The sequence below is a fragment of the Rhinoraja longicauda genome, chromosome 23, assembly GCF_053455715.1.
Source record: "Rhinoraja longicauda isolate Sanriku21f chromosome 23, sRhiLon1.1, whole genome shotgun sequence".
Classification (NCBI taxonomy): domain Eukaryota; kingdom Metazoa; phylum Chordata; class Chondrichthyes; order Rajiformes; family Arhynchobatidae; genus Rhinoraja; species Rhinoraja longicauda.
Genome location: NC_135975.1, coordinates 4361539 through 4382881, shown reverse-complemented (window position 1 = coordinate 4382881; position 21343 = coordinate 4361539). Strand labels below are relative to the sequence as shown.

Below are 21343 nucleotides of genomic sequence, written 5' to 3'. Positions count from 1 at the left end.
ATACTGACCAGCTAATTAAATTATTGCATCGTATGGGAGGCGCATTCCCAATCTCGTTGTTCCCCTGTACAATAACAATAAAGATATATTGTATTGTATTGTATTTTATTGTATTGTATTGTATTGTATTATTGTAGTGAGGTGAATAGGAACAGACAACCCATGGACAAGATTGGGTAATCCCTGTGTCAATAAAGAGTGTTAACTATTCCAACACTACAGAAGTTGGGAGGTCATGTTGCAGATATATCAGACGTTGGTGAGGCCGCATTTAAAGTATTTGTGTTCAGTTCTGGGATGGAGATGTGGTCAAGCTGGGAAGGGTGCAGAGAAGATTTACGAGGCTGGTGCCAATACTTGAGAGTAGTGTTCAAGTACTCTCAAGTATTGTAAGCTCTTCCCTTTACCCTGTATCTGTACACTATAGACGGCTCGATTGTAATCATGTACAGTCTTTCCACCGACTGGTTACCATACACTAAAAACACTTCCATTGTACCTCGGTACACGTGACAATGGTAAACTAAACTGAACTAAACTAAACTAAACTGGTGGAGGAAAAACACAGCAGATGCTGGTTAAAATCGAAGGTAGACACACACACGCAGCTGGAGTAACTCAGCGGGTCAGGCAGCATCTCGGGAGAGATGGAATGGGTGGCATTTCGGGTCGGGACCCTTCTTCAAACTCAGACTACCAGAGTATTGTGAAAACCCATTTCTTCTGGCCACTTCCTTGAGAGAAATAAATCGTAGCCGGGCTGGTCTGTCGGTGACTACAGCCCTACAGCAAAGTGATTGCTCCCCTGTAATGGCCTCCAGAGGATGCAAGTCATTTCATTCAGTCGTATCGGATTGCACTGGATTCCCAACAATTGTCACTGAGGGTGTACCTTCACGACACACACGAGACGTGTTCAAAAAAGAAGATCACAACCAAATGGGTATTAAGTGTAGCCTTTTGGTAAGTTGAAACAGGCCCTTCAACCCACACCAAGTCCATGCCGACCATCAATCACCCCATTCATGCTAATTCTATGTTATCCCATTTTCATGTTCATAAGCTGAAGGAACAGAATGAGGCCATTCTGTCCATCAAGTCCACTCCGCCATTCAATCACGGCTGATCTATCTCTCCCTCTCAACCCCATTCTCCTGCCTTCTCCCCATAACCCCTGACACCCGTGCTAATCAAGATTCTGTCAATCTCTGCCATCAACTATCCACTGACTTGGCCTCCACAGCCGTCTGTGGCAATGAATTCCACAGACTCGCCACCTTCTGACTAAAGAAATCCCTCCTCATCCCCTTCCTAAAGGAACGTCCTTTAATTCTGAGGCTGTGCCCTCTGGTCCTAGACTCTCCCACTAGTGGAAACATCCCCCCCACACCCACTCTATCCAGGCCTTTCACGATTTGGTAACTTTCAGTGTGTCTTTGAATGAGCCTTTTGACCGAGATGCTCCCAAACAAGGCAAAGATAAAACGGTCACAGATTCAGAGAGTCTCACAGCTTGTTAACGGGCTCTCCAGGCAGACAGCACCCGTGGTCTGGTGCCGTCAGGCAGCAACTCTACCGCATCGCCACCGTGCCTCCCAAACTCCCCGTTACTCCAGCACTCTGTGACTTTTTTGTTTGTTTGTAAACCAGCATCTGCAGTTCCTTGTTTCTATGTTATGCAACCAGAAGCCTTTCCTTTTATTTTAGCCGATGGTTCCTAACTGACTTCAATGATCATGGGATAAAACCTTGTGACCTTGTGGATTGGCAACTCCAAACCTTGAAGTCTGTTTAGTTTAGTTTAGACTGTTGTCACCTGTTCCGAGGTACAGTGAAAAGCCTTTGGTTGTGTGCTAACCAGCCAGAGGAAAGACATTATTACAATCGAGCCATTTGCAGTGCATAGATGCATGATAAGGGAATGACGTTCAGTGCAAGGCAAAGTCAGCCATGTCCGAGTGTCGCCAATGAGGTAGATAGTAGTTCAGGACCACTCTCTGGTTGTGGTAGGATGGTTCAGTTGCCTGAAAGCAGTGGTATAGTGCCGTGCATAGAGTCATAGAGTGATAGGGTGGTGAAGAAGGTGTTTGGTATGCTTGCCTTTATAAATCAGAGCATCGAGTATAGAAGTTGGGATGTAATGTTGAAATTGTACAGGGCATTGGTGAGGCCGAATCTGGAGTATGGTGTGCAGTTCTGGTCGCCAAATTATAGGAAGGATGTCGACAAAATGGAGAGGGTACAGAGGAGATTTACTAGAATGTTGCCTGGGTTTCAGCACTTAGGCTACAGAGAGAGGTTGAACAGGTTGGGTCTTTATTCTTTGGAGCGTAGAAGGTTGAGGGGGGACTTGATAGAGGTTTTTAAAATTTTGAGAGGGACGGACAGAGTTGACGTGGGTAGGCTTTTCCCTTTGAGAGTGGGGAAGATTCCAACAAGGGGACATAGCTTCAGAATTGAGGGACAAAGGTTTAGGGGTAACATGAGGGGGAACTTCTTTACTCAGAGGGTTGTGGCTGTATGGAATGGGCTTCCGGTGGAAGTGGTGGAGGCTGGCTCGATTTTATTATTTAAGAGTAAATTGGATAGGTATATGGATAGGAGGGGATTGGAGGGTTATGGTCTGAGTGCAGGTAGATGAGACTAGGTCAGGGAGAATGGTCGGCGTGGACTGGTAGGGCCGGACAGGCCTGTTTCCGTGCTGTAGTTGTTATATGTTATATGTTATACAGAGTGGAAACAGGGCCTTCAGCCCAACATATCCCAGCTACACCCGTCCCACCTGCCTGCGTTTGGTCCATATCCCTCCAAACCTGCCCTCTCCATGTACCTTTCCAACTGTTTCTTAAACTTTGGGATAGTTCCAGCCTCTGACAGCTCGTCCCATACACCCACCACCCTTTGTGTGAAAAAGTTACCCCTCAGATTCCTATTAAATCTTTTCCTCTTCACCTTGAACCCGTGTCCTCTGGTCCTCGATTCCCCTACTCTGGGCAAGAGACTCTGTGCATCTACCCGATTTATTCCTCTCATGATTCTGTACACCTCTATAAGATCACCCCTCATGCTCCTGCGCTCCATGGAATAGAGTCCCAGCCTGCTCAACCTCTCCCTGTAGCTCACACCCTCTAGTCCTGGCAACATCCTCGTAAATCTTCTCTGAACCCTTTCAAGCTTGACAATATCTTTCCTATAACACGGAGCTCAGAACTGAACACAATACTCTGATCAGTCTGAAGAAGGGTCTCGATCCGAAACGTCACCCATTCCTTCTCTCCAGAGATGCTGCCTGACCCGCTGAGTTACTCCAGCATTTTGTGATACCTTCGATTTGTTCCAGCATCTGCAGTTATTTTCCTACACAATACTCTAAATGCGGTATCACCAGCATCTTATACAACTACAACATGACCTCCCAACTTCTACACTCAATACTCTGACTGATGAAGGCCAATGTGCCAAAAGCCTTTTTGACCACCTTATCCACCTGCGACTCGATTCTTCAAGGAACCATGCACCTGCACTCCTAGATCCCTCTGCTCTACAACACTGCAAGAAACGGTATGAAAAGGAGATGGCTGATTCTACTTCGATGAGGCCCTGTGACATTGTACAAACGTTCAGGGCTGGCTCGCAGAGACATTACATTAAGTATGGCGAACCAGCACAAGTGAGATAACACAGAGCTCCCCTTGTGCACAAAAGCATTTCAGGCCCAACACTTCCAACTTATCTTGGAACAGCGGTTTAAAATAGCACCAGTCATCTGGAGCCGAGATTGCCATTATCCTCAGGCAAAACAAACACCAGACCCTTTACGAACACTTCCAGTAGTGATGGGTTTTATCTTCATTTAATTACACCTTTATCTGCATTAAACTCTCTCTGTCCCCGCTCTCTGCCGATTGGCAAAACGCCTTTTAAAACTGAACTGAAGTCTTTCGACACAAATGAATTTCGAAGACGAATTTTGAGTCTGAAGAAGTCTCTCGACCCGAAACGTCACTCATACCTTCTCTCCAGAGATGCTGCCTCTCCAGAGATGCTGAGTTACTCCAGCATTTTGTGTCTACCTTCTATCATGAATGTCAGAAGTCTTGCATTGGATATCTTAGCAAACACAAATGGAGAGCGAATTTCTATGCGTCGGAAGGAACTGCAGATGCTGGTTTAAGCCTAAGGTAGGCACATGAAGTCATAGGGTTGTACAGCATGGAATCAGGCCCTTCGGCCCTACTTTGTCATGCTGACCAAGATGCTCCATCTACACTAGTCCCACCTGCTCACGTTTGGCCCATATTTCTCTAAAACTTTCCTAGCCATGTACCTGTCCAAATATCTTTTAATTAGTATCTGTCTCAACTTGCTTCTCTGGCAGTTTGTCCCATATACTCCCACCCTCTGAGCGAAAAAGTTGCCTCTTAGGTTCCTCATTGAAGACCCTCGGACAATCTTTAGTCGGACTTTACTGGACTTTATCCTGCACTGGACGTTATTCCCTTTATCCTGTATCTGTACACTGTGGACGGCTCGACTGTAATCATGTATAGTCTTCCCGCTGACTGGTCAGCATGCCACAAACAGCTTTTCACTGCACCTTTGTAAGCGTGACAATAAACTAAACCAAACTAAACTAAACTAAACTAAACTGAACTGAACCAAACCAAACTAAACTAAACTAATCCAAACCAAACTAGGTTAATTGACTGGGTAAATGTAAAAATTGTCCCTAGTGTGTGTAGGATAGTGTTAGTGTGCGGGGATCGCTGGGCGGCACGGACTCGGTGGGCCGAAAAGGCCTGTTTCCGCGCTGTATCTGAAATATGAAAATATGAAAATATGAAATCCAAACTAAGCCACTGTCCCTTGGTTCACGTGACAATAAAGTTTAGTTTAAACTTTAACTCAAGTTTAGTTTAAACTTTAACTCAAGTTTAGTTTAAACTTTAACTCAAGTTTAGTTTAAACTTTAACTCAAGTTTAGTTTAAACTTTAACTCAAGTTTAGTTTAAACTTTAACTCAAGTTTAGTTTAAACAAAACTGTCTGAAGAAGGGTCTCGACCCGAAACGTCACCCATTCCCTCTCTCCTAGATGCTACGTGACCTGCTGAGTTACTCCAGCATTTTGTGATACCTTAAACTAAACTATTAAATCTTTCCCCTCTCACCTTCAACCTATGTCTTCTGGTTCTTGATTTCCCCTACCATGGGCAAAAATATTTGGTGCATTCAAATCTCTCACCTACAACTTTCCCTGGAAATTAGGAACATCGGTTCTTCAACATTTCGTCTGTAAAGTCTCCTTTTCAATTAAAATTTATTGTCCTGCCCCACCTTCTGAATTAGTCAGTATAATACTTGCATTATGTCAGTGCTTTCTGTACGGAGTGCTTCTAAAGGGACTCTTTCAAATGTAAATCCACTGTGATCAAGTGGGGATTTCTTTATTCTCCATTGTACAAATTCTCTCAAACCACAATGAGCGTAAATCAGATGGAAGCAAAACCACATCATGCCTTTCCCACCATCTCCAAGCCTCAAAACAAACACCTGGGCCTAGCTGCCAATTAGCGGAAAGAGGTGATTGTAAACATAAGATCATAAGTGAAAGGAACGGAATTAGGCCATTCGGCCCATCAAGTCTACTCCGCCATTTAATCATGGCTGATCTATCTCTCCCTCCTAACCCCATTCTGCTGCCTTCTCCCCGTAACCCCTGACACCCGCACTAATCAAGAATCTATCTACGGATCACAAAATGCTGGAGTAACTCAGCGGGTCAGGCAGCATCTCTGGAGAGAAGGAATGGGTGACGTTTCGGGTCGAGACCCTTCTTCTGAAGAAGGTGAATGCAAACATAAGATCATAAGATCATAAGTGAAAGGAACAGAATTAGGCCATTCGGCCCATCAAGTCTACTCCGCCATTCAATCATGGCTGATCTATCTCTCCCTCCTAACCCCATTCTCTGAAGAATTCTTCTGAAGAAGGGTCTCGACCCGAAACGTCACCCATTCCTTCTCTCCAGAGATGCTGCCTGTCCCGCTGAGTTACTCCAGCATTTTGTGTCTATCTTCTTATATGCATCTTTAGTTTAGTTTAGAGATACAGTGCAGAAACAGGCCTTTCGGCCCATCGAGTCTGCGCCGACCAGCAGTCACCCCGTACACTAGCACTATCCTACACACACTAGGGACAATTTACAATTTTTACCGAAGCCAATTAACCTACAAACCTGAACGTCTTTGTAGTGTGGGAGGAAACCGGAGCACACGGAGAAAACCCACGTGGTCACAGGGAGAACGTACAAACTCCGTCCAGACAGCGCCCGTGGTCAGGATCGAACCTGGGTCTCTGGCGCTGTGAGGCAGCAACTCTACCGCTGCCGCCCGTACTTGCACCAGCACAACAGATATGAATTCTGCTCCTATCAGTTATGAACTTATGAAAGAAGAGACTATCAAAGAAGACCGAGGCCTCCAAGACTCTGGTAGAAACATAAAACATAGAAACATAGGTGCAGGAGGAGGCCATTCATCCCTTTGAGCCAGCACCGCCATTCAATATGATCACGGCTGATCGTCCTAAATCAGTACCCCGTTCCTGCTTTTCCCCGTATCCCTTGATTAGCCCGAAGAGCTAAATCTAACTCTCTCTTGAATACATCCAGTGGATTGGCCTCCGCTGCCTTCTGTGGCAGAGTATTCCAAAAAGACTTTCGGTGGGTGACCTAAAAGCATCGATCACTCGGATTCCGGAACGGCACGATCACTCCTGACGCCTCTCAGTGAAGCCCCAATTCGCAGGGAGTGTGTGAAAGTGTCAGATCTCGCCCGGTTAGCTGCGCTCGATCAAAATAGAACTGCTGTTTCACAGGTGAAAATGGTTTTTATGGAAGTAAAAAAAATACTTCTCCCTCGCGGTGTCTCCCGCTGACAACTGCGTCAGATTCTCCTCAATCTCAATCTTCACATCGCCCTTGTACATTAATAACATCGCCGACCTTGTCCGCAGGGCTGCCTCTTCAATAGACAATAGACAATAGGTGCAGGAGGAGGCCATTCGGCCCTTCGAGCCAGCACCGCCATTCAATGTGATCATGGCTGATCATTCTCAATCAGTACCCCATTCCTGCCTTCTCCCCATACCCCCCTGACTCCGCTATCCTTAAGAGCTCTATCCAGCTCTCTCTTGAATGCATTCAGAGAATTGGCCTCCACTGCCTTCTGAGGCAGAGAATTCCACAGATTCACAAATCTCTGTCTGAAAAAGTTTTTCCTCATCTCAGTTCTAAATGGCCTACCCCTTATTCTTAAACTGTGGCCCCTTGTTCTGGACTCCCCCAACATTGGGAACATGTTTCCTGCCTCTAACGTGTCCAACCCCTTAATAATCTTATACGTTTCGATAAGATCTTCTCTCATCCTTCTAAATTCCAGTGTATACAAGCCCAGTCGCTCTGTACAGACGGCGCCCGTAGTCAGAATCGAACCCGAGTCTCCGGTGCTGCATTCGCTGTAAGGCAGCAACTCTACCGCTGCGCCACCGTGCCACCCAACACACAAGTCTGAAGAAGGGTCTCGACCTGAAACGTCACCCATTCCTTCTCTCCAGAGATGCTGCCTGACCCGCTGAGTTACACCAGCTTTTGTGTCTACCTTCGGTTTAAACCAGCATCTGCAGTTGCACAAACGGCTACCAATGGCCTGTTTCCTTTATCACCGCTGGCTTGGTGAGGTCACGTGGGGCGCGGGGCGGTGACGTCACCCTTTGTCCCTTATTTGGGAGTGAGGAAGTTGGCAACCCTACTAATGCGGGACAAGGGTGTTCCCGTACGGGACAAACCAATTTAGCCCAAAACACGGGATGTCCCGGCTAATACGGGACAGTTGGCGACCCTGGGCGGCATCTCTGGCGAACATGGAGCGGTGACGTTTCGGATCGAGACCCTTTTTCAGACTGTACAGGGTCCCAACCGGAAAGGTCACCTATCCGGTTCATTGGAGCTGTGAGGAGACAATAATAACTGCTGTCCTTGTCACGGTTACATGAACAGCATGTCGTCCTTTTGCCTTTGGTACATTTTGCAGTTATTTATAATGTAAGAAGTATATCAGCTCATGACAAGGGTATCAGACAACGGTGGCGGTAATGCATTAGACAAAAGACAGACTGCATTCCAACTCAAAGTCAAACCATGTAGTGAAAGATTCATAGAGATTTACAGCAGTGAAGCGGGCCAATCAGTGCAACTCGCCCATGCCGACCAAATTGCATCCATCAATCTACCAAAACAACTAATAGCTTAGATCAAAGATACACACAAAAAAGCTGGCGTAACTCAGCGGGACAGGCAGCTGGAATATGGACCCAAAACGTCACCCATTCCTTCTCTCCAGAGATGCTGCGTTACTCCATCATTTTGTTTCTGTCTCCTCAAACTAATCTCATTTTGCTTGCAGGTAATACATATGCCTCAATTCTCCGTGTATCTCAAATCCTCTTAAACACAGCCATTGTATCTAGGGGTTGCCAACTATCTCACTCCCAAATAAGGGACAAGGTGGCGTCATCGCCCCGCGCCCCACGTGACCTCACCCAGCCAGCAGCCACGTGCTCCCGCTCCGCCAATGGCGGCCGCCCATGCTGGGAGGCGGGTTGCTACACAACCTCCGTTAGGCGGTGCCCGCTTCCGGGCCAACAGTGTCCAAGCTCACACAGTCTGGGCCTACAGTGTCCGGGCCTACAGCGTCCGGGCCTACAGCGTCCGGGCCTACAGCGTCCGGGCCTACAGCGTCCGGGCCTACAGCGTCCGGGCCTACAGCGCCCGGGCCTGCAGCGTCCGGGCCTTCAGCGTCCGGGCCTACAGCGTCCGGGCCTACAGCGTCCGGGCCCACAGCGTCCGGGCCTACAGCGTCCGGGCCCACAGCGTTCGGGCCTACAGTGTCCAGGCCTACAGCATCCGGGCCCACAGCGTTCGGGCCTACAGCATCCGGGCCTTCAGTGTCCGGGCCTACAGCGTCCGGGCCCACAGCGTTCGGGCCTACAGTGTCCGGGCCTACAGCATCTGGGCCTACAGCGCCCAGGCCTGCAGCGTCCGGGCCTACACGGTCCAGGCCTACACTGTCTGGACCCACACTGTCATGCTCAATACTTTCCTCAACCTGCACCACCATCAATCCATTCCCCACCCAGTGTTGCACTCAATACTCTCCCCACTTGGTGTCGCACTCAATCCTTCCCCCACTGTGTCACAATCAATCCTTTCCCACTCCTCGCCGGCCCGCCCTGCAAACTTTCTCTCCCTTCCTGCGATCTTTTATTCCCACGGGGTAAAAGGCCGAGATGTCCCCATCTGTGTAGGGGATGGTGGGAGGTGGGGTGGGAGGGGGGGTGGGAGGGGGGTGAGACAGCCCCTCTCTCTCCCTCACGGGGGCTGCCCGTCCCATCCTGCATAATGACATCACAGTGACAGTGAGAACTACATTATATGCCGTCCTCAACACCCCCTGTGGAGAGAAACATAGAAACATAGAAAATAGGTGCAGGAGGAGGCCATTCAGCCCTTCGAGCCAGCACCGCCATTCAATGTGATCATGGCTGATCATCCACAATCAGTACCCCGTTCCTGCTTTCTCCCCGTATCCCTTGATTCCGTTGGCCCTAAGAGCTCTATCTAACTCTCTCTTGAAAACATCCAGTGAATTGGCCTCCACTGCCTTCTGTGGCAGAGAATTCCACAGATTCACAACTCTCTGGGTGAAAAAGTTTTTCCTCATCTCAGTCCTAAATGGCTGACCCCTTAATTCTTAAACTGCGACCCCTGGTTCTGGACTCCCCCAACATGGGGAACATTTTTCCTGCATCTAGCCTGTCCAATCCCTTAAAAAAATTATACATTTCTATAAGATCCCCTCTCATGCTTCTAAATTCCAGTGAACACAAGCCCAGTCGACCCATTCATTCATAGGAATAGCTTCAGCCGGTTTGCTATTCACCTTGGGAGGCAGAAGCTGGAGGAACGGGGTGGCGAGATGAGGGGAGGGAGGGGGTGGTAATGCATGCGATCCTGGTCCACAACACCTCCCTGTTTCCACACCCCTGCCGATTCTCTCCCCTCTCCGTCTCCTCCCTCGACCCTGCCTCACTCGCGTGGGGGCAGATGCTGAGGGTAATTAATTACCCGCTCCGCCAATACCCGCGTTGCAAACCAGCGGCCCGGATTTAAAAAACTGAGAAACAAGGAGGAAAGATCAGCCACGGCTTGGGGTTGCCAAATAAGGGACAAAGGGTGACGTCACCGCCCCGTGCCCCACATGACCTCACCCAGCCAGCGGCCACGTGCTCCCGGGCGGCCGCCATTGGTGGAGTGGGAGCACGTGGCCGCTGGCTGGGTGAGGTCGCGTGGGGCGCGGGGCGGTGACGTCACCCTTTGTCCCTTATTTGGAAGTCAGGAAGTTGGCAACCCTACTAATACGGGACAAGGGCGGTCCCGTACCAGACAAAGTAATTTAGCCCAAAATACGGGATGTCCCGGCTAATACGGGACAGTTGGCAACCTCTAGACACAGGCCAGCAGCATAATCAAGGACCAGTCTCACCCACCGGTCACTCTCTCTTCTCCCCTCTCCCATCAGGCAAGAGGTACAGAAGTGTGAAAACGCACACCTCCAGATTCAGGGACAATTTCTTCCCAGCTGTTATCAGGCAACTGAACCATCCTACCACAACCAGAGAGTGGTCTTGACATGCACGTTAGAGGCAGGAAACATGTTCCCAATGTTGGGGGAGTCCAGAACAAGGGGCCACAGTTTAAGAATAAGAGGTAGGCCATTTGGAACTGAGATGAGGAAAAACGTTTTCATTCAGAGAGTTGTGAATCTGTGGAATTCTCTGCCTCAGAAGGCAGTGGAGGCCAATTCTCTGAATGCATTCAAGAGAGAGCTAGATAGAGCTCTTAAGGATAGCGGAGAAGGGTGTATGGGCAGAAGGCAGGAACGGGGTACTGATTGAGAATGATCAGCCATGATCACATTGAATGGCGGTGCTGGCTCGAAGGGCCGAGTGGCCTCCTCCTGCACCTATTGTCTATTGTCTATTGTCTAATGGGCCTGTGAAGGTGCAGAAAGTTGGAATTCCTTTGTTTCCGTCCAGGCGCTTATCAGAATTAAACACTTTTGACTCTGAGTGATCCCGAAATGTTAGTTTGAATTTACCAAACTACTGAAAAAGTCCTTTCGCTGCCAAGTGCTGCCAGGGCCTACAATTCTCCCTGTCGGTTTGTACGTTCACCCCGGTGACCTGCGTGGGTTTTCTCCGGGTGCTCCGGTTTCCTCCCACACTCCAAAGACTTGCGGGGTTGTGGGTTAATTGGCTTCGGTAAAGATTGTAAAATTGTCCCCCAGTGCGTGCAGGATTAGTGCCAGTGTGCGGGGGGTGATCGCAGGTCGGCATGGGCTCGGAGGGCCGAAGGGCCTGTTTCCGCGCTGTGTCTCTAAATGAAGACTAAACTAAACCGGAAATACTGCTGCTCTTCTTGAGTCATCTGTGAGAACTTCTGACAGAACTTCAGTCACTCCAGGTTATAATGGTGTTGAAGAGTTCAACCTTTCCTGGGGAAACGTTAACGTGCCTGGCAGCGTGCCCAGATCTCGGATCCACAGCATTTCCTGGCTGGGTTTCCTGAATGTTTTTCCAGTGTCCAAATAGGAATAAAATGGAATCAAAGGTCTACAAATCATCCTTGATCGTGCTGAATAGTGAATGAAGTATGAGGCTAAACCACTGGGGCGCAACGGTGGCGCAGCGGTAGAGTTGCTGCCTCACAGCGCCAGTGATGGGGTCTTGGCATCATTTCCAACACAGACATTGTGGGCCGAAGGGCCTGTTCTCGTGGTGTGCTGTTCTGTGTTCTATGACACACTTACGCAATGAGACACTTTAAAATGTCAAAGGCAGCCTTTGGCTTGCAGTAACAAACATGAACGTATTTGTATCCATTCTGCAGGTGAAATGACTTTGTTATTATAGATTACCTACTTAGAGCCTCACCTGGAGAAATTCAAGTCACACATAGGGTGGTGGGTGTATGGAACGAGCTGCCGGAGGAGGTAGTTGAGGCAGGGACTATTGCAACGTTTAAGAAACAATTAGACAGGTAAATGGAGAGGACAGGTTTAGAGGGATATGGGCCAAACGCAGGCAGGTGGGACTAGTGTAGATGGGACATGTTGGTCGGTGTGGGCAAGAAACATAGAAACATAGAAAATAGGTGCAGGAGGAGGCCATTCTGCCCTTCAAGCCAGCACCGCCATTCATTGTAATCATGGCTGATCATCCACAATCAATAACCCGTGCCTGCCTTCTCCCCATATCCCTTGATTCCACTAGCCCCTAGAGCTCTATCTAACTCTCTCTTAAATCCATCCAGTGATTTGGCCTCCGCTGCCCTCTGTGGCAGAGAATTTCACTTGGCAAGTTGGGCCAAAGGACCTATTTCTACACCCTATCACTCTCTGACTATGATATGACCAATTAATGAGACCTGTGGCAATGTGAAGCCCCAATCTTGTTTGTATTTGTCACATCTCATTATTAAGGGATTTGGGGTGTAGGAGATTCTTAGAAAGCCAAACTGAGAATGTAGTTTTCAGTGAACTTAAAGCCATCGAATCAATTCTAACCACGTTACATTGATGTACACCAGTGAGGCTGAATGGGTGTGATCTTCCAACATCCTCTACAACCTCTAGAACAGAAACAATACTTTGTAGATTGACACAATATTCTGGAGTAACTCAGCGGGACAGGCAACATCTCTGGAGAGAAGGAATGGGTGACGTCTCGGGTCAAGCCCCTTCTTCAGACTCTTTTTATATAGATGGCTCTACGATATAGCTCTTAGGCTCTAAGATATAGCTCTTAGAGCTAAGGGAATCAAGCGACATGGGGAGAAAGCAGGAACGGGGAACTGATTTTGGATGATCAGCCATGATCATATTGAATGGCGGTGCTGGCTCGAAGGGCAGAATGGCCTACCCCTGCACCTATTTTCGATGTTTCTATGTTTACTGCAGTACTACACGTAACTAGATCGCCTACGTATAGCCTGACAAGAGGTATAATTTAACACCTTGCAAAGCGATTTTAGAAACAGGTTCAAATGCTTGAAGTATTATTCTCTGGAGACTTTGCAAGTTGGAATATGAAGTTTTCCCCATCCTCATGTTTGTGCTTTGTTGCCCCCAAGCTCCAGGTTGAAAGATTTTTTTTTTAACCCTCCTGCTGTCCATTTTTATCTTAGGTTGCTACTCATCAGAAGGACAGTGGTTTACAATCCATAGACTTAACACAATAGACATATGGAATTCTGATTCTAAATTCATTTAGAACTTAGAAAAGTACAGCACAGGGTAGTGAATCTGTGGAATTCGTTGCCACAGAAGGCTGTGGAGGCCAAATCAATGGATATTTTTAAGGCAAAGATAGATAGATTCTTGATTAGTACGGGTGTCAAGGGTTATGGGGAGAATGCAGGAGAATGGGGTTAGGAGGGAGAGATAGATCAGCCATGTGGGGTAGACTTGATGGGCCGAATGGTCTGACTCTGCTCCGATCACGTATTAACTTATTAACTTAAGAAGATTCAGGGCCATTGTGTTTTAAGGAGTTTCATTGCATAGGATTCATAGAACATGGAGCAGTACAGTATGAGAAGAGGCCCTTTGGCCCACAATGTCTTTACTGTACCTGATGCCAAGACCATCACTTATCAATAACATAACCGGTCATAACACAGCAGTTTCTTGTAGTCTTGGGCAGAACAGCCACCAATGGGCTGGTAGACACAAAATGCTGGAGTAACTCAGCGGGTCAGGCAGCATCTCGGAAGTCGAGACAATTCTTCAGACTGTATTGAATGAATGTATAGCCTCCGAGAATGTCGGATGGAGTTTTGGAAGGAACACGTTTTGTACATGTTCATTTCTTGAATAAAGTATTTTTTGATAATAATAAAAATCAACAACAAATTGCACTTCAGTAGAGCTTCACTGACTGCGATCTCCTTTGAGATCTCCTGAGGTTGAGATAAGTGCGATAGAAATGCCAATTTTATTTTCGGTAACTGGCAGTAAATGTCCGCACTGTAATTTCGCTGTGTGTAACATGGGAGGCCCTGCAATGCTGGGTGGTGTTGTGATAATAGGTGAGGTGCATACGCTGGCCGTGAATTACGAAGCTGGAATCCGTCAGGAAACGGGAACCCAAGGTATAGGAAAAAATAACTGCAACGAAAGGTGATAAGGACGAGGCTACTCAATCTCTAGGTTGAAGCGCGTGCATTTTAACTGTGTCAGCACAACTCAAAGTTTAGTTTAAATATGTACAAAAGAGACACAAAGCACTGGAGTAACTCAGCGGGTCAGGCAGCATCTGTGGAGAACATGGATAGGTGACGTTTCACAGAGTGCTGGAGTAACTCAGCGGGTCAGGCAGCATCTCTGGAGAACGTGGATAGGTGACGTTTCACAGAGTGCTGGAGTAACTCAGCAGGTCAGGCAGCAGCTCTTGAGGAACAAGGGACTGCAGATGCCAGATTACTGAAGAAAAAAAGACACAAAGTCCTGGAGTAACTCAGCAGGTCAAGACAGCATCTCTGGAGAACATGGATTGGAGACCTTTCAGGTTGGGACCCTTCTTCAATCAGTCCGAGGGGGTGACCCGATCTGAAACGTCACCTATCCATGTTTTCCAGGATGTTGCCTGAGCCGTCGAGTTACTCCAGCACTTTGTGTCTTTTTTTCTTCTGTAATCTGGCATCTGCAGTTCCTTGTTCCTCCAGAGATGCTGCCTGAGCCGCTGAGTTACTCCAGCACTCTGTCTTTTCTCTTTGTAAACTGGCACCTGCAGTTCCTTGTTCCGCCAGAGAAGCTGCCAGCCCTACCGAGTTACTCCAGCACTCTATCTTTTCTCTTTGTAAACCGGCACCTGCAGCTCCTTGTTCCGCCAGAGAAGCTGCCAGCCCTACCGAGTTACTCCAGCACTTTCTGTCTTTTTGTTTGGAGACTGGCGCCTGCAGTTCTCCTTTCTGCCTAGCTCGCTGAGTTACTCCAGCATTTTGTGCCTTTCTTTGTAGTCCAGCATCTGCAGTTCCACGTTTCTACCTTCAGTTTTTAGTTTGTTTGGAGATATAGCATGGAAACAGACCCATCCAGACCCACGAGCCGGAGATTGGTTAGCTGAAGGGGTTTTTATAGTTTTAAAGGAGGGGCTGAGGTGAGAAACTTTTCACCCGGATTGTGGTTGAGACCTGGGTCACATTGCCTGCGTAAGTCACCAACATGCAAGATGTACGGAGGGTTGGCACGGTGGCGCAGCGGTAGAGTTGCTGCCTCACAGTGCCAAAGACCCGGGTTCGATTCTAACTAAGGGTGCTGTCTGTACGGAGTTTGTACGTTCTCCCCCCGTTACCTGCGTGGGTTTTCTCCAAAGACGTACAGGTTTGTTGGTTAATTACATAGAAACATAGAAAATAGGTGCAGGAGGAGGCCATTCGGCCCTTCGAGCCAGCACCGCCATTCATTGTGATCATGGCTGATCGTCCACAATCAATACCCCTTGCCTGCCTTCTCCCCATATCCCTTGATTCCACTAGCCCCTAGAGCTCTATCTAACTCTCTCTTAAATCCGTCCAGTGATTTGTCCTCCACTGCCCTCTGTGGCAGAGAATTCCACAAATTCACAACTTTTAAATGGCCTCCCCTTTATTCTTAGATTGTGTGGCCCCTGGTTCTGGACTCGCCCAACATTGGGAACATTTTTCCTGCATCTAGCTTGTCCAGTCCTTTTATAATTTTATATGTTTCTATAAGATCCTAATTACCTTTGGTAAATTGAAGGATGGTGTTAGTGTACAGGGTGTTAGCTGGTTGGCATGGACTTGATGGGCCGAAGGGCCTGTGTTCGTGCTGTGTCTCTAAAGTCTGGTGTCTAAAAATCTAAAATATCTCGGCCAGTTCTTGAATCCCCAAGGCATTGAAAACTGCAAACTAAGTGCAGATAATTGTGATGACCTGGGTAGGTATGAACATGATGGGCTGAAGGACCTGTCACTGTGCTGTACAACTCTGACCTGCACTGATCGTAACACATTTATCAACGAACCCGATACATTTACTGGAAGCGTTTCACCGCAACACGTTTCAGACAACAGGGCTGCACGGTGGCGCAGCGGTAGAGTTGCTGCCTTACAGCGCCAGAGACCCGGGTTCCATCCTGACTGCAGGTACTGTCTGTGTGGAGTTTGCGCGTTCTCACTGGGACCGCGTGGGTTCTCTCCGGGTGCTCCGGTTTCCTCCCACACTCCCACAGTTTTGTGGGTTTATTGGCTTTGTTAAAATTGGTAAATTGTCGCTAGTGTGTGTAGGATAGTCTGAGTGTGATCGCTGGCGGCGCGCGGAATCAGTGGGCTGAATAGACAATAGACAATAGGTGCAGGAGGAGGCCATTCGGCCCTTCGAGCCAGCACCACCATTCAATGCGATCATGGCTGATCATTCTCAATCAGTACCCCATTCCTGCCTTCTCCCCATACCCCCTGACTCCGCTATCCTTAAGAGCTCTATCTAGCTCTCTCTTGAATGTATTCAGAGAACTGGCCCCCACTGCCTTCTGAGGCAGAGAATTCCACAGATTCACAACTCTCTGACTGAAAAAGTTTGTCCTCATCTCCGTTGCAGAACAGCAGATTTCTAGGTTGTTCGGCTTCTGTAAATTGTTCCCAGTGAGTAGGGGCGTGGGTAGTGTACGGGGTGATCGCTGGTTGGCGTGGACTAGTGGGCCGGAGGGGCCTGTTTCCGCGCTGTACCTCTAAACTCTTTTCAAGGCTCCAGATGTCACACCGTCCTCACACGTGAAGCGTTTGTATTGCCGGACTGAGTAGGCCTCACACAGAGATAGGAGGTAACTGAGCTTCCCCCATCAGTGTCCCCAGTTCACTTGTACCCACCCTTGACATAAAGGACCCCCTTCGCAGTGACCTGGACCTCCATGTACCTTCAGAGTCATCATCATATCATATATATACAGCCGGAAACAGGCCTTTTCGGCCCTCCAAGTCCGTGCCGCCCAGCGATCCCCGTACATTAACACTATTCTACACCCCCCACTAGGGACAATTTTTTTTTTTTTTTACATTTACCCAGCCAATTAACCTACATACCTGTACGTCTTTGGAGTGTGGGAGGAAACCGAAGATCCTATTCAATTCCTATTCCTATTCAATCTTTTCCCCCTTCTCCTTAAACCCCTGTCCTCTGGTCCTCGATTCCCCTACTCTGGGCAAGAGACTCTACCCGATCTATTCCTCGCACGCTTTGCGTTCAAGTATTTTCTCTTGCTTGCTGGCACCACAGGGCAGTTGGGGTGGCGCAGCTGGTAGAGTTGCTGCCTCACGGCTCCAGAAACCCCGATTCGATCCTGACTTCGGCTGCTGTCTGTGCGGAGTTTGCACGTTCTCCTCGTGATTTTTTAGGTTTTTTAGATTTAGAGATACAGCGCGGAAACAGGCCTTTCGGCCCACCGAGTCCGCGCCGCCCAACGATCCCCGCACACTAACACTATCCTACACACACTAGGGACAATTTTTTTTACATTTACCCAGCCAATTAACCTACATACCTGTACGTCTTTGGAGTGTGGGAGGAAACCGAAGATCTCGGAGAAAACCCACGCAGGTCACGGGGAGAACGTACAAACTCCGTACAGTGCAGCACCCGTAGTCGGGATCGAACCTGAGTCTCCGGCGCTGCATTCGCTGTAAAGCAGCAACTCTACCGCTGCGCCACCGTGCCGCAGGCAGTCATAGAGTCACACAGCATGGAAACAGACACTTCGGCCCAACTACTCCCTCCTGCCTGCGTTTGGCCCATATCCCTCTCAACCTGTCCTATCCATGTACCTGTATCTCTAAACTAAACTAAACTAAACTAAACTAAACTAAACTTTGAACTGAACTGAACGAAGCTGAACTGAAGTGTAAACTAAGCTAAACTAAAGAAGGATTGGACCCAAGGTCTCACTCAGCCAGAGTGTGCATTAGGTGACGTTTTATGTGAATATAAAGAGATGTGTGTACAAGTATTCTCGCTCATCTATCATCTTGCTGCGTGGTTGTCTCTGGCTGTCAGCGGAGAGTGGAGAGCCTTGTGAGGAGCATGTGGAAGATGTGTGGGGGGATGGTCTGCTGCAGGACCTGCAGCAGTTGCTGGGGCTGCCCGCAGATGGCAATGGCGTTGGACAGGTGGTGGACGCCAACCTCGTAGTCGCCCTGCGACAGGGACTCTTCCCCCCGCTGGATCTCATCCAGGAAGAAGGCCTGCATGGCCTCCGCCTCCTTCTGGCTGGGTAGGTCGGGGAGGTCGGGGAGGTCGCTGCCTTCCATCGCCGCCCGCTGCCGCCTCCGTCGCTGCTGAAGCCTCTTCTTGAAGTCGGGATCGCCGCGGCGCTTGCGGTCGAAGTAGATGCAGTAGCCCACAAAGAGAGCGCCGCAGATCCCGGCTGCAATCACACTAGTCTTCCCCATCATCGTCCAGACTCCCTGCTCCACCCTTTATAATTCCCCCGTGGTGTCCCTGCGGGTGACCTACCCAAGGGGCTGCACGCTTGGCAATAAAGCCCATTGTGATGTCAACACACAACCCTTCTGGCATCAGGACCAGGCTCCAACCTCCTCCCGGTGTTGCCTTTACAATTAGAAACATAGACAATAGGTGCAGGAGGAGGCCGTTCGGCCCTTCGAGCCAGCACCGCCATTCAATATGATCATGGCTGATCGCCCACAATCAGTACCCCGTTCCTGCTTTCTCCCCACATCCCTTGATTCCGTTAGCCCGAAGAGCTAAATCTAACTCTCTCTGGAAAACATCCAGTGAATCGGCCTCCACTGCCTTCTGTGGCAGAGAATCCCACAGATTCACAACTCTCTGGGTGAAAAAGTTTTCCTCGTCTCAGTCCTAAATGGCCGACCACTTAGTCCTAAACTGTGGCCCCTGGCGAGGAGGTGATAATGACGAGGCCACCGAAGCTGAAGTTCGTGCATTTTATCTGTGTCGACCCAAAGTTTAGTTTTAGTGAATTAAAAAAGGTGCACAGGGTGCTGGAGTAACTCAGCGGGTCAGGCAGCATCCCCGGAGAACTTGGATTGGTGACGTGTAGGCCGAGACCACTTCTTCAATCAGTCCGAGGAAGGGTCTTCGGGGTGTGGTGAGGAAACAGAGCAGGGCGGCACGGTGGCGCAGCGGTAGAGTTGCTGCCTTACAGCGAATGCAGCGCCGGAGAATCAGGTTCGATCCCGACTACGGGCGCCGTCTGTATGGAGTTTGTACGTTCTCCCCGTGACCTGCGTGGGTTTTCTCCGAGATCTTCGGTTTCCTCCCGCACTCCAAAGACGTACAGGTATGTAGGTTAATTGGCTGGGTAAATGTAAAAAAAATTGTCCCTAGTGTGTGTAGGATAGTGTTAGTGTGCGGGGATCGCTGGGCGGCGCGGACTCGGTGGGCCGAAAGGCCTGTTTCCGCACTGTATCTCTAAATCTAAAAAACCTAAAAAATCACGAGGAGAACGTGCAAACTCCGCACAGACAGCAGCCGAAGTCAGGATCGAATCGGGGTTTCTGGAGCCGTGAGGCAGCAACTCTACCAGCTGCGCCACCCCAACTGCCCTGTGGTGCCAGCAAGCAAGAGAAAATACTTGAACGCAAAGCGTGCGAGGAATAGATCGGGTAGAGTCTCTTGCCCAGAGTAGGGGAATCGAGGACCAGAGGACAGGGGTTTAAGGAGAAGGGGGAAAAGATTGAATAGGAATCTTTTTCACACAAAGGGCGGTGGGCGTATGGAACGAGCTGCCAGAGGAGGTAGTTGAGGCAGGGACTAACCCAGCGATTAAGAAGCAGTAAGACAGGTACATGGATAGGACAGGTTTGCTTGACTGTATGCCTCAATGATGGCACCATGCATCTCTGATTGCCAGTGGCACTCCATCTAGTGGTAGGAAAGTCAAGGAGAGGCAGAGAGTCACGCAGCACAGAAACGAGCTTGTTGTAGATAACCATCTTTGCTACCTACAGTACCATCCACTTGGGTGCCATCTGCACACTTACCCATCATGCCTAATATATTCTCATCGCAGGTGGATCATCCTGATCCAAGATGGCGCCCAACCCCCAGGTGCCTCCATGTGCGCTGGTCGCAGAAGTGGTTCTCCAATCGCGCATTACAATCGCGGAAGGCAGAAAGGGGGGGGGGGGGGGGGGGGGGATGGAGATGGGAAGATGCGCTGAGTGGTGGAATCACATCGGAGGTAACCGAAATGACCCCACCACCGATTTTCCCTTCATCCCTGCAGAAGATACTGTGTTATCTTTACCAACTCTTTCGAGTTCATAAAGTCAGAGAGCCATACAGTGTGGAAACAGGCCCTTCAGCCCAACTTGCCCACACCGGCCAACAATGTCCCAGCTACACTAGTCCCACCCGCTCATGTTTGGCCCATGTCCCTCCAAACCTAGGGGTGGCGCAGCGGTAGAGTTGCTGCCTTACAGCGAATGCAGCGCCAGAGATCCAGGTTCGATCCTGACCACGGGCGCCGTCTGTACGGAGTTTGTACGTTCTCCCCGTGACCTGCGTGGGGTTTCTCCGGGATCTTCGGTTTCCTCCCACACTCCAAACATGTGCAGGTATGTAGGTTAATTGGCTGGGTAAAATGAAAAAATTGTCCCTAGTGGGTGTAGGATAGTGTTAATGTGCGGGGATCGCTGGTCGGCACGGACCCGGTGGGCCGAAGGGCCTGTTTCCGCGCTGTATCTCTAAACTAAACCTGTCCTATCCATGTACCTGTGTAATTGTTTTGTAAACATTGAAATAGTCCCTGAATCGGCTACCTCCTCTGGCAGCTCGTTCCATACACCCACCACCCTTTGTGTGGAAAAGGTTACCCCTCAGGTTCCTATTAAATCTTTTCCCCTTCACCTTAAACCTTTGTCCTCTGGTCCTCGATTCCCCTATTCTGAGAAAGCAACTACCCGATCTATTCCTCTCATGATTTTGTACCCCTCTATAAGATCACCCCTCACCCTCCTGCGCTCCAAGGAATAGAGTCCCAGCCTGCTCAACCTCTCCCTGTAGCTCAGGCCCTCGAGTCCTGGCAACATCCTCGAGGTGTGGAAAAAAACAGGTCAGAAACATATACCCCAAAAATATAATTTCTTGTTCTCCTCATCAGACGTTTGCGTAAACTGCTTTCAACCAAGGAACCATCCAATTTAATTTAAATAGATTAATATTT

At 49.0% G+C, this 21343-nt stretch overlaps 1 protein-coding gene and 1 pseudogene across 5 annotated transcripts in view; both read right to left on the bottom strand.

The window, feature by feature from the left end:
- The window catches only part of celf2 (cugbp, Elav-like family member 2), a 714069-nt gene that overhangs the window by 496262 nt on the left and 196464 nt on the right, over nucleotides 1–21343 (bottom strand). The gene's annotated exons all lie outside the window — the stretch shown is intronic.
- Nucleotides 18186–18587, bottom strand: LOC144605063 (mitochondrial import receptor subunit TOM20 homolog pseudogene; annotated as a pseudogene).